Genomic DNA, 13,851 nt, shown 5'->3' with positions numbered 1-13,851 from the left:
GGGGCTGGGGTATTTACATCCCAACAGTCTTCAGTCATTGGTTGAGGGCTAGTCTCAGGTGGGGCAGGAAATACATGCCCTAGCATGTGATGTACAAAGGTGCCCCAGTTAAAGGAAGCCCTAAAAAATTTGGACAGGATGCCAATTGCAGCTGCTACAACTTGCTTGGAAATATGTAACCTGCTTTCAATTCCAGTGGTCCTTCAAACAGATACACCATCTCACCACCCTCTGGATAAGCTGTTGGAGGGAACTGGAAAGAGGTTATTTCAGTCTGACATAAGTGACATCCTTTGATCAAGACTTTGGGAACTAAGGTTAGAGTCGGCATTGTTTTGCTCAAGAATCTAATATTGTTTCTCTTTTAGTTTGGTACTCTCTCAGTTACCCATTATATAGCTTTTGGGCTCAACATTCACAGCCATTAGGACTTTCTCTGGATATGATATGCCGAAACCTCAAACTGCTAAGTAGAAAGTAGAATTCAGCGTAAGGTAGACTTAACCTGGACCCCATTTGGAAGTGAGTTTAATTTAAAAAATATTATTTAAAAAAATATTTACTTTTCATGTTAGGTGGAACACATTTTTCCAAGAGCATAGGCAATAATTGTGGGAAGCAGGCGAGAGAGAATGAGAATAGACTGAAATTACAAATAAGGACAATGAAGTTCCAAAGGTGAGGTTTAAAGTCACAAGCCAGTAAGCAATCAGACAGGGACTGAAGCCCAGGTGAGGAAGCAGCTGAGCATGGCAGTGAAGAGCCCAAGCTCTACAATCAGGACAACCTGACTGATTCATCCAGCTCTGCCCCTCACCAACTGGGTGGTCTGGCTCAGTTACCTAACCACTTCATGCCTCAGTTTCTCATGTAGGCAATGGGGGTAATGAGAGTACCTGCTCATATAATCACTGTGATGATTAAATGAGCCAGTGGTTGTAATGTTTTGCCTAATTCCCAGCCTATAGTAAGTGTTTAATAACTGTTAATTTGCGATTGCAATTATTATTGTCATTTTAATGACTTCAGGGAGAAACTAGAAAATGTTCTTTCTACTATGCATGTCTTGAAATCCAGGGATAATGTCTGTGGGACAATAATCTGTACCATGGCAATCAGAGAACAACTGTTCCATTTGCCACCCAGCCCAAAATGAAGTATCTTAGGTCTTGTCTTTGCTGCACATTTTGATCACCCTGAAATCCCAGGCGTGGTGGTAGAGAATACCAGGGTTTTCTCAAAAGTGCTTTCCACTAAAGTGACAGATCCAGTTTGATTTGTTTCTTGATGGTCTGAATTATTTTCCTTAGTTAATGAGCTCTTCATGTCAGTATTTAGCGGGATACTCACCTCCCCTTGGATGACATGGGCTTGATGTTGCAAACAAGTGGAAAAGGTGATGTCTCATACAGTTATGTGTACAGTATATCATTTTCTGAGAACAGGATACTGTCATCTCTGCGAAGGAGGTAAAACATCTGCCCTATTTTTCAGAAGGAGGAATTAAGGAACCAAGGTATTAGGTTATGTGGCCAAGGAAGGCAACAGCAGATTCTCCACTCTAGACTTCTGTCTCATGAATCTTCATGTTTTTTTCCACGAGCTTTAAGTAAAGAGGGCTAAGAAACTATTCATAAGTTACTCAGTGTTCTCAACTAAAGGTCAACTAAGAGATTTAGAAATTCATTCAATTCTTTATTAACAAATAAAATAACCACCATTTATTGACTATTGCCACATTCCAATGAATTTACAATGTGCAAAGTACCATCCATGTGATGTCCTTTTACAGGCACTTATCACCACAATCATAGGAAGTATCATTATCCCCATTTTGTATATGAGGACACTGAGGTCCAGAGGGTTTTTGGCTTATCCTAGAGTCTCAGAAATAAATAGGGACTCCAGAGTTGGAACACAATGGCAGATGGCAGCACATATACGTAACAGGGTTAGGCTGTGACTATAGATTTCTGTAGTTGATGCTAATATGAAGAATTGAGAATCTGACTGTACAACTCTGACCCCATGTGTAGACAATGGACAGCTCTAGTGTTATTTCTGAAAGAGCAATAATGCTAGATCCAGCTGAAATGTCTAGCAGGTCACCACTGATAGGTCTACACTGAACTTTTTTAGAAAGCCAATAAGGACACAGTTTTGCAGGAAATTGACAGAGACCTTATTGCGAGTCAACTGAAGGTGTTTTATTGCAAGGCAAGCACAATTACAAAACATAAATCTGAAATACTACAGTTTTCATAAACACAATCACAGAAGCATGCCTTGTTTTTTACTCCAAAATGGACAGATCCACAGACAGACCTGAGCAACATTATGGATGAGGTCAGTTGATCTCTAATTCCTGCTTTGTCTTAGAAAATGGTATTCTGGAACCATCCACTTACTGTTGACTAGCTTATATTGAGAGTATTTGAAGCCAATTTTGATATTTACAATTTATTTAGCATTCTAGCTGCAGGATCAAACAGGAATTAAATTTCAACCTACAAGGTTTGTGTTTCTTTGTAGTGTGACATATGTATCAAAGAGTGTGCAAGAGCCCCAGGTATAACGTATGTTTGATTATGTTTCAACTCTAAGCGATAACACATTGAGATCACTTCAGTAGCTAAGCAAATGTGACTCAGGCCATTACCTGGATCCAAACTTTTTAAAAAAGAATGAAACAAAAGAAAGGAAATGTATTTTAACTTACAGATCAGTACTATACAAATCAAATGGCACAGCCCCATTTACAAGGTAACCTGAGATTGCATTTCAGGAAATCCCTAGGGATAAAACTTGTTCATAAACAAGGCTATTTTCAGCACCGAATAATACTTTTTAAAGCAATTTCTTGTTTGTAATTCCCAGGGTCAAGGAAAGAAAAAGAAAAGGCAGGAAAAAAAGGAAATAAAATGAAAAGGCAGGGGGAAAAAAAAAAAAGAAATCCAACCAGTCAAAAGCATCCAGGACTGTGTGTTAGGCAGGTGATAGCAAAGGAAAAACAGTTCAATGCAGAACTATAGCTGAGAGAACATCAGTCTGCAGGGATGCTGGGCGTGAGTCCACTTTAGGTGCTTCTTGGTTTCAGTTTAGGTGCTTTTTATCCTTTGGATCAGCAGCATCTTCCTCACTATGTTTCAGCAGCTCCCTGGACACCTAAGGAGATGGTCCATCATCTGGCCAAAACTCAGGGCCTGTGGAAGAACACACGGGAAAAAAACCCATCAGCCATGAGTCTAAACAATCTGACAGCTAAAGGCTGATGGAGTCAAGGGGCACAGGGAAGAGAGGATGATTCCTTACCTCCTCCCTGCCTGCCTCCCGCCACTGCTCCGGAAGGGCGGCTTCATGCTTTGGAACAGCCAGTGGCTTGAAATCTTTGAGATCTTGTAGTGAGCTCATAGTGGTATTCATCACCTTGTTGACCATGGCATCTCTGTTGACAAGAACATAAAATAAATACCTTGGCATCAACGTTCTTTGGAATCTCGAGGAGGAGACACAACAGAGCAACACAGACACATAGAAAGAAGGGAAAGGAGGACGAGAGAATAAAACTCAGAAAGGATACTCTACCTGCCACCTTTCCCTGGAATTCCCCTAGGCAGTCGTATCCTGGACTGGAGGCTTGAAGTGATTTCTAAGACCGCCCAGAGGTCTCAAAGGTCTGAAAGGTCAGGAGGCATCATTCCACTGCTACACGAGCACCTGAACTCAAAACTCAGCTCCTTGAGAACCTCAGCCAGCCTCGCCCCAACTCTCCTGAGTGGATGATGTCACTGAAATACTACATAACAGAGAGCAAAACGCAGTTGAAAATTAGCAGGAGATCCTCCTTCTTCCTTTGCCCCAGGGTGGTAGTCAAGGAAAGGCCAGGGGATGAGGGTAGGGAGGGTATCAACCCATGGTCTTCCCTTTAACGGTTTCAATGTTCAAGACAGCCCACTCTTAACTTCCCACCACATGACAAGAGTTCTAAGAAGATTCTTCCAGTGCCACGGCCCATGTCATTTAGTTCAATCTAGCATTGTTTGTCGACTTTAGGGTATCACTCAGATCCTGAAGACAGTTTTTATTTCAGCCAGGCTTCCTGCCTGAGACAGAAGAACTCCAGACCTGGAATATGACAGACACCTGGCTCCACGTGTGACCCTTCTTTTCCAAAACCTATAGAAAGCCTAGGGCTACCTCTTTGACCCTGAAAGAACCTGTCTTCCTGGAACATAGGGTAAAACTCACATAGTGAAGAACGCAAGCCAGAAATAACACAGGCTGGGAATAACACAGGCAAGAAATCATAGAAATTGGAGTGCTACCAAGGAAGACATATAGAGAACAGAATTCAAGAGAAACTTATTCCAACAAACCCACAGGCATACCAAAGGATAGAGGTTGATAGGAGTGGTCGGTCCCAGATACACATAATAAAGCAGGCACATTATGTGTAGAATTTAAAGGCAATAATAAAACTAAGAGTCAGACTGCTCTTTGTTATGACCATGCTCTGGCAATTCTCAACAGTGTTGGTGAAAGATACAGCATCCCACCCAGGCAGGTCCCCCTCCTTGGTCCATCACTACCAACTCCACATGTTATCCTGATTCTATCAGAGCCTTTGCTTGTGCTCTTCCCTCTACCTGGAATCTCCTTCTCCCAGTCCCACCAGCCCACATCCTGCTCACTTTTAGGTGCTATTTCAAATGCTCCCTCTTCAATGAAGGTTCTCATGACCCTCTTGGCTAGGAGTAATCCCTTACTCCCCTTAACTCCTAGGACAATTTATCTACATTATTTTATTTATACCTTATATTTATACATGCATATTATCTTTCCTATTAACAGACATCAAGATGCAGTGAAAAATGTACAGGATTTGGAATTAGGCCCAGGTTAGAGTCCCATTTCTCACAATGAACTAGCTGTACAATGCTGAGCTAGTTATAAAACCTCTTTAGTTTATTTCCACATCTATACAATGGGAATATCACCTATCTCACAGAGTTGTTGCTTAAAATTAAATAATACATGCAAAATATCTAGCCTGAGACAATATACTCTCTACAATTATTTGTCTCCTCTCTGCCTTAAGGGCAGAATCTTATTGTTTCATCTTTATTCTCCCCTCCCCACTTCCACAGGACTTACCAAGATAAGTCACAAAATGAGGCAGGTTTAGAGATGTGGAGGCTTTTCTGTAGAATACCTGCCACATAGGCTTGTGGGGAAGATGAAATAAATATGTGTTCAGTGCTTACATTAGACTATGGCACATGGTATGAGTTGTATAAATGTATGTTAAATAAAATGGCCTTGTGAGTTAATGCAGGATTCCCTGCCTCCATGGGGTACTCCAAATATAAATTATCAACATCAGGGAGAAAACAGATATGGCACAGCATTTAGAAATGCACATAATGTTGGAGCTAAGAGACTACAGTGATTTGGATATTTGTACCCTCCAACCTCATGTTGAAATATGATCCCCAGTGTTGGAGATGGGACCTGGTGTGAGGTGTATGGGTCATGAAAGAGGATCCTTCATGAGTAGATTACTGCTCTCTTTTGGGCTGAGTTCTCACTCTACTAGTTCCTGAAAAAGCTGGTTGTTTAAATGGGCCTGGCATCTTTCCCTCTCTCTTGCTTCTTCTCTCACTATGTGATCTATGCACATATGGCTCCCCTTTGCCTTCCACTATGAGTGAAAGCAGCCTGAGGCCTTTACCAGATGAAGATGTCCAATCTTTAACCTTCCAGCCATGAGAACTGTGATCTAAGTAAACGTTTTTTTCTCCATAAATTAACCATTCTTGGGTATTCCTTTACAGCAACACAAAAAGACTAAGACAGAGACCCTCTTCCATTTTAGGTAACACGTATTGAGAATTCACAGTGTGCCAGATAATGCATTAATAACTTTATAAATAATGTTGCATTTAATTCTCACCTGAACCCTGTGATGTGCTATCTTGACTACCCTTATTTCACAGATAGAGCAACAGAGGCACAGGCATATAAGTAGTCTCTCTATGGATGCACAACTAATAAAGTGCAGAGCTAGGTTTAGAGACTAGGTTTTTTTTCTAACTTTCATTTTAAGTTCAGGGATATGTATGCAGGATGTGCAGGTTTGTTACATAGGTAAAAGTGTGCTACTGTGGTTTGCTGCACAGATCATCCCATCACCAAGGTATTAAGCCCAGCATCTGTTAGCTATTCTTCCTGATATTCTCCCTCCTCCCACCCTCTACTCTCCAACAGGCCCCATTGTGTGTTTCCTGCTCCCATGTGTCCATGTGTTGTCATCTTTCAGGTCCCACTTATAAGTGAAAACACAGGGCATTTGATTTTCTGTTCCTATGTTAGTTTGCTGAGGATAACAGCTTCCAAATCCATCCATGACCCCATGAAGGACATGATCTTGTTCCTTTTTATGGCTGTATAGTATTCCATGGTGTATATGTACAACATTTTCTTAATCTAGTCTATTATTGATGGGCATTTACGTTGATTCCATGTGTGTGCTATTGTGAATAGTACAGCAATGGATATACATGCACATGTATCTTTATAATACAACAATTTATATTACTTTGGGTATATACTCAGTAATGGGATTGTTGGGTTGAAAGATATTTCTGCATCTAGGTCTTTCAGGAATCGTCCCACTGTCTTCTATAATTATTGAAGTAATTTACACTCCCACCAACAGTGTAAACGCATTTCCTTTTTCTCCACAACATCGCCAGCATGTGTTGTTTTTTGACTTTTTATAAGGTTGGTGCAAAAGTAATTGTGGTTTTTGCCATTAATTTTGATGACAAAAGCTGCAATTACTTTTGCACCAACCTAATAATAGCAGCCATTCTGACTGGTGTGAGATGGCATCTCATTGCGGTTTTGATTTGCATTTCTCTAATGATCAGTGATATTGAGCTTTTTTTTCATATGCTAGTTGGCCACTTGTATGTCTTTTTTTGAGAAGTGTCTGTTCATGTCCTTTGCCCACTTTTAACGAGGTTATCTTCTTGTAAATTTGTTTAAGTTCCTTATACATGCTGGATATTAGATGTTTATCAGATGGATATGTTGCAAAATTTTCTCCCATTCTGTAGGTTGTCTGTTTAATTTATTGATGGTTTCTTTTGCTGTGCAGAAGCTCTTTAGTTTAATTAGATCCCATTTGTCAATTTTTGGTTTCGTTGTAATTGCTTTTGATGTCTTCATCATGAAATCTTTGCCTGTGCCTATGACCTGAATTGTATTGCCTAGGTTTTCATCGAGGGTTTTTATAGTTGTGGGTTTTACATTTAACTCTTTAATTCATCTTGAGTTGATTTTTGTATATGGTGTAAGGAAGGGGTCCATTTCAATTTTCTGCATATGGCTAGCCAGTTCTCCCAGCACTGTTTATTGAAGAGGAAATCCTTTCCCCGTTGCTTGTTTTTGTCAGGTTTGTCTAAGGTCAGATGGTTGTGGGTATGTAGTCTTATTTCTGGGTTCTCTATTATGTTCCATTGGTCTATGTGTCTGTTCTTGTACCGTTACTATGCTGTTTTGGTTACTGTAGCCCTATAATATAGTTTGAAGTCAGGTAGTGTGATACCTTCAGCTTTGTTCTTTTTGCTTAGAATTGCCTTGACTATTTAGGCTCTTTTTGGTTCTATATGCATTTCAAAAGAGTTTTTTCCTAATTTTGTGAAGAATGTCAATGGTAGTTTAATGGGAACAGCATTGAATCTATAAAGTGCTTTGGGCAATATGGCCATTTTCATAATATTAATTCTTCCTATCCATGAACATGGAATTAATGATTTTCCATTTGTTCTCTCCTCTCTGATTTCTTTGAGCAGTGGTTTATAGTTCTCCTTGAAGAGGTCCTTCACTTCCCTTGTTAACTGTATTCCTAGGAATTTTATTCTTTTTGTGGCAGTTGTAAATGGAAGTTCACCTGTGATTTGGCTCTTGGCTTGTCTATTCTTGGTGTGTAGAAATGCTAGTGACTTTCGCACATTGACTTTTGTATCCTGAGAGTTTGCTGAAGTTGCTTATCAGCTTAAGAAGTTCTTGGGCTGAGAAGATGGGATTTTCCAGATAAAGGATAATATCATCTCCAAACAAAGGTAGTTTGGCTTCCTCTTTTCCTATTTGAACGTGCTTCATTTCTTTCTCTTGCCTTATTCCCTTGGCCAGAGCTTCCAATACCATCTCCAATAGGAGTGGTGAGATACGGCAACCTTGTCTTGTACTGGTTTTTGCGGGGAATGCTTCCAGCTTTTGCCATTCAGTATGATATTGGCTGTGGGTTTGTCATATATGGCTCTTATTATTTAGAGGTATGTTCCTTCAATATCTAGTTTATTAAGAGTTTTTAAAATGAAGGGATGTTAATTTTTATCAAAGGCCTTTTATGTATCGATTCAGATAATCATGCTTTTTTTGTCTTTAGCTCTGTTTATGTGATGAGTCATATTTATTGATTTGCCTATGTTGAACTGACCTTGCAACCCGGGGATGAAGCCTACTTGATTTTGGTGGATAAGCTTTTTGATGTGGTGCTGGATTCAGTTTGCCGGTATTTTGTTGACAATTTTCACATCGATATTCATTAAGGATATTGGCCTAAAGTTTCCTATTTTTTTGTTGTATTTCTGGCAGGTTTTGGTATCAGAATGATTCTGGCCTCATAGAATGAGTTAGAGAGGAGTACCTCCTTTTCAGTTTTTTGGAATAGTTTCTATAGGAATGGTATCAGCTCTTCTTTGTACCTCTGGCAGAATTCAGCTGTGAATCCATCTGGTCCTGGGCTTTTTTCAGTCGGTAGGCTATTTATTACTGCCTCAATTTTCAGAACTCATTATCGGTCTATTCAGGGATTCAATTTCTTCCTGGTTCAGTCTTGAGAGGATGTATATGTCCAGGAATTTATCCATTTCTTCTAGATTTTCTAGTTTATGTGCATAGAGGTGTTTATAGTATTTTTTGTTAATTGTCTGTATTTCTGTGCGGTCAGTGGGGAGATCACCCTTATCATTTCTGATTGTGTTTATTTTATTCTTCTTTCTTTTCTTCATTAGTCTAGCTAGGGGTCTATTTTATTAATTTTTTTTTTTCCCAAAACTCAGCTCCTGGATTCATGGATTCTTTGAAGGGTTTTTCATGTCTCTATATCCTTCAGTTCAGCTCTGATCTTGGTTATTTCTTGTCTTTTTCTAGCTTTGTGGTTTGGTTGCTCTTGGTTCTCTAGTTGTTTTAAGTGATTTTAGGTTTTTAACTTGAGATCTTTCTAGCTTTTGGATGTAGGCATTTAGAGCTATAAGTTTCCCGCTTAACACTGCCTTGTCTGCATCCAGAGATTATAGTACATTGTGTATTTGTTTTCAGTAGTTTCAAAGAACTTCTTTATTTCTGCCTTAATTTCATTATTTACCCAGGAGTCATTTAGGAGCAGGGTTTTCAATTTCCACATAGTTGTGTGGTTTTGAGTGAATTAATTAATCTTGAGTTATAATTTGATTGCACTGTGGTCTGAGAGATGGTTTGTTATGATTTCAGTTCTTTTACATTTGCTGAGGAGAGTTTTACTTCCAATTAGGTGGTCAATTTTAGAGTAAATGTCATGCAGTGATGAGAAGAATGTATATTCTGTTGTATTGGGGTGAAGAGTTCTGTAGATATTTATCAGGTCCACTTAATGCAGAGCTGAGTTCAGGTCCTGAATATCTTTGTTAATTTTCTGTCTCTGTGATCTGTCTAATACTGTCAGTGGGGTGTTAAAGTCTCCCACTACTACTGTGTGGGAGTCTAAATCTCTTTGAAGGTCTCTAAGAACTTACTTTGTGAATCTGAGTGCTCCTGTGTTGGGTGCATATATATTTAGGATAGTTAGCTCTTCTTGTTGAATTGAACCCTTTACCATTATGTAATGCCCGTGTCTTTTTTGATCTTTGATAGTCTAAAGTCTATTTTGCCAGAAATTAGGACTGCAGTCCTTGCTTTTTTCCATTTGCTTCGTAAATTTTCCTGCATCCCTTTATTTGGAGCCTATGTGTGTCTTTGCATGTGAGATGGGTCTCTTGAAGACAGCATACTGATGGGTCTTGGTCTTTATTTAAATTGCCATTTTGTGTCTTTTAACTGGAGCATTTCGCTCATTTACATTTAAGGTTAGTAGTATTGTTATATGTGGACTTGATCCTGTCATCATGATGCTAGCCGGTTATTTTGTAGACTTGTTTATGTGTTGGGAACGAGATTTTCGAGTTATGCTTTGCTCATTCACTATAGTTCTATTGCGGAGTTTCATGCCATGATGGAAATGTTCTGTACTGTCTAATATAGAAGTCATTAGCCACTGGCAGCTTTGAGTTCCTGAAATGAACCTACTATGATTAAGATACTAAATTTTAAATTATACTTAATCTTAATTAATTTGAGCTTAAATAGCCATGTGTGCAGGTACAGTAAACTTATACTACCATATTGGATAGTGAAAGTTTACTGTATTTTAGAGATCATTTCATGTAGGCTCGTATTCTTCAATAGCCTCTGGGCCTGTGATGGGAGGGGCTGCCATAAAGCTCTCTGACATGCCCTGGAGACATTTTTCCTATTGTCTTGGCGATTAACATTTGGTTCCTCATAACTTGTGCATGTTTCTACAGTCAGCTTGACTTTCTCTCAAGAAAACAGTTTTTTTCTATTGCATTATCATGCTGCAAATTTTTCAAACTTTTATGCTCTGTTTCCTTTAAATATACATTCCGATTTCAGATCATCTCTCTTAAGTTCAAAGTTCCACAGATCTCTAGGGCAGGGATAAAATGTCACCAGTCTCTTTGCTAAAGCATACCAAGAGTAACCTTTGCTCCAGTTCCCAAGATGCTCTTTATCTCCATCTGAGACCAATTCAGCCTAGACTTTATTGTCCATATCATTATCAGCATTTTAGTCAAAGCCATTCAACCAGTCTCTAGGAAGTTCCAAACTTTTCCACATATTCCTGTCTTCCTCTGAGTCCTCCAAACTGTTCCAACCTCTGCCTGTAACTCAATTCCAAAGTTTCTTCCACATTTTTGGGTAGCTTTATAGCAACACCTACTCTCTGTAGTACCAATTTACTGTATTAGACTCTTCTCACGTTGCTATGAAGAAATATCCAAGACTGGGTAATTTATGAAGGAAAGGAGTTCAGTTGACTCACAGTTACACATGGTTGGGGAGGCCTCAGGAAACTTAAAATGATGCCAGAAGAGGAAGCAAACACACTTTTTTTTTTTTTTCACATGGCAGCAGGAGTCAGAAATGCCAAGAAAAGTGGGGAAAAGCCCCTTATAAAACCATCAGATCTCATGAGAACTCACTCATCATCAACAGAACAGCAAGGGGGTAACTGCCCCCAAGATTCAATTACTTCCCACTAGGTCCTTCTCAAAACACTTGGGGATTATGGGAACTATAATTCAAGATGAGATTTGGGTGGGGACACATCTAAACCATGTCAGTATGATTTTATATATTAAAGAATAATTAACCCTGAGATGCATTCTCAGAGAGCTCATTCCTGGGCACATCTGCCAGGGCAGCTAAACATTACATGAAACACATAGACATTTCCATTAACAAAGATCAACACACAGGAGTCCTTGTAGGAGGCATTTGCTAAAGCCTAGGCTACAGGTCTTCTGTAGCAATATGTCAATAACTAACCAGTGTCAGATGAACAAGAGCCCTCTGCAGTGTTTCTGCCTTTGCCAGTCTTAACTTCCCATCTACCAGCTCCTTAGAGAAGATCTATACATACAATGCAATTCAAGAGAAGACTATATTATATCAGATCGACTTTAGACATACTACTAATCATGATGAGTCCCATGCCCACTGTCCCAGTGCTGTCGGTCTTACCCTTTAAAAATATAGGGGACCTAGTGTAAAATCTCCAGTGCTTGTTGGCCACTGCCCATGTCTTTGACCTAGGTGAGTTGAAGGAAGGACATGTTGCCCTATTGCATCTCCAATAGCACTCAGCTCTCATTCTTCTGAAATGTTTCCTGTGATCTGTCAGGACTTCATGCCACAGATAAAGTAACTGCTTCATAGTCCACAGTGTGGCTAACCTACCCACTATTCCCAATATGGTTTGCAACTGAGGCATGTCTAGTGGATCACAGGGAATCCTAACTTAGGGCAGCCATCACAATCTGAATCCTTGTACCCCTAAGTTGCTCCTCATTTTCAGTCTGGTTCAACTGGTCACCCAGACCATTTTCTCTATGCCACTTGAGGCATACTCATTTGAGGCACTTGCATAAGGAAGCCTATTGTGCTGGTTTGAATGTCATCTGTCATTACTTTTGGGTCCTTATAGACACTGGCTTCCTAAATGTTCAAAATCCCTTTCTCCTTTCCAAACCATTTTTCTCACTAATATCTGTGAATGTAGCAGAGAATGTTGGTCCCTTACTGTATCCCTCAGGTCTTACCAAGACCAGCCTTGAAACTGCCATTAACTGCATCTCTTTGCACAAGGTTTGTTTTGTTTTGTTTCTCGAGAAACTATTCTGTCTGGGTATGGTGAGCTATGCATATCTGGGTATTAACTCACCCTGAGAGGAGTCCTCAACCAGTTACTGATAGGAGTCCAGAGTAAATGCTCTAAATTATTTCCCAGAATTTTTCCATAGGCTTTAGCTCTAGCTGTGCATAGTCATAGCTGGCTCAATATCATACCCTTTGTGGTCTGCCTTACTTTTCCTGTCATTCTTTCCCTCTCTTCTTACTGGCATTTGCTATACCTCTCAGATAAACTACTTGCTCTCAAGTCCTTGTCTCAGGGTCACTTCTGGGGGACTAAAACTAAGCCAATAGAAAACTACCTTTTTCTAATTCTAGTCACTTCAGTCATTTCAGAAATGCCTTAACTTTATGTACATATAGATATATGTATACATAAATATGTATTTCCAGGCTATGTCAATTGAATTTATAAATAACTATATATATATCCAGCTGACATTTAAGTTTTTATATATTTTGTTGTGTGCTGGTTCTGTCTTTCCTGTAAGTTGATAAGATGCTCAAAGGCCAGGAGTGCATCACCCCCTTCTATAACTTTCCACAATGCCTAGTGTGATGCTCTGCAGAGTGAATATTCATTTAATAAGGGCTGACAGACAAGGGGCCATGGAGGTCAGGTCTGTTTGTCCTGCGGGCTTGTCAAGGGTGAGAAATTTCCTAAGAGAAAAAAAATTGTGATGCTGTTTTCAACCCTTTGAAGGATGAACCTGGAAGCCTAAAATGGGAGCTGGCCCCGAGACAGGGCACCAAGTCAGAACATCAGTCCTGTGGCACATGCTATGCCCTCCAGGCCACTGGGACATGAAATCCTGTGTAATCAGATACCTTCTGTTGACCTGTTTCTGAGTGAGAGTCCAGTTTGGGGTGAACTGAGCTATATAAGCTAGACAGACCAATGTGAGGCCCATTTCTGGGAAGTCTTTCCTGAAAACCCTGGGCCGTTGCTGCAAATCAGTAGACTTATTAAACATCTCAGAGCATATTACAGAAGAGGGTGCTAATAGGTGAGGGTCCAATATAGGTAAAGAAGAGGTCCTACTTTGACCATCTTATACTCCAGAAGTGAAATATTTATGGGGTATTTAATAGCAGTGAGTGATGAGTAATACTGATGCCACTAACCGCAAACACACTTATTTTTGCTTAGAGCTCTCATCTCCCTCTTGGGCCAGCACGACTTTATGGCATTTACACTTGCCTATTTCCCTTCCTAACTAGAATAAAGTCTAATTTATCAAACATTCTAAACATGGAATCTTTATTAACTAG

The 13,851-nt window shown here is 39.7% G+C and overlaps 1 protein-coding gene and 1 long non-coding RNA gene across 3 annotated transcripts in view; both read right to left on the bottom strand.

Moving 5' to 3' along the window:
* RBMS3 (RNA binding motif single stranded interacting protein 3) overlaps positions 1–13,851 on the bottom strand; it is a 1,467,317-nt gene that overhangs the window by 1,281,039 nt on the left and 172,427 nt on the right. The window lies entirely within an intron of this gene.
* On the bottom strand, positions 2,190–5,920 carry LOC103882425. Its single transcript, XR_644247.4, has 3 exons — positions 3,586–5,920; positions 3,313–3,445; positions 2,190–3,203 (listed from the first exon to the last, which is right to left on the bottom strand). It is a non-coding gene; the product is annotated as an uncharacterized LOC103882425 (long non-coding RNA).

This window comes from Papio anubis, chromosome 2, assembly GCF_008728515.1.
Source record: "Papio anubis isolate 15944 chromosome 2, Panubis1.0, whole genome shotgun sequence".
Taxonomy (NCBI): Eukaryota; Metazoa; Chordata; class Mammalia; order Primates; family Cercopithecidae; genus Papio; species Papio anubis.
The sequence above is the reverse complement of the archived record's forward strand: the minus strand, read 5'-3'. Positions and strand labels throughout refer to the sequence as shown.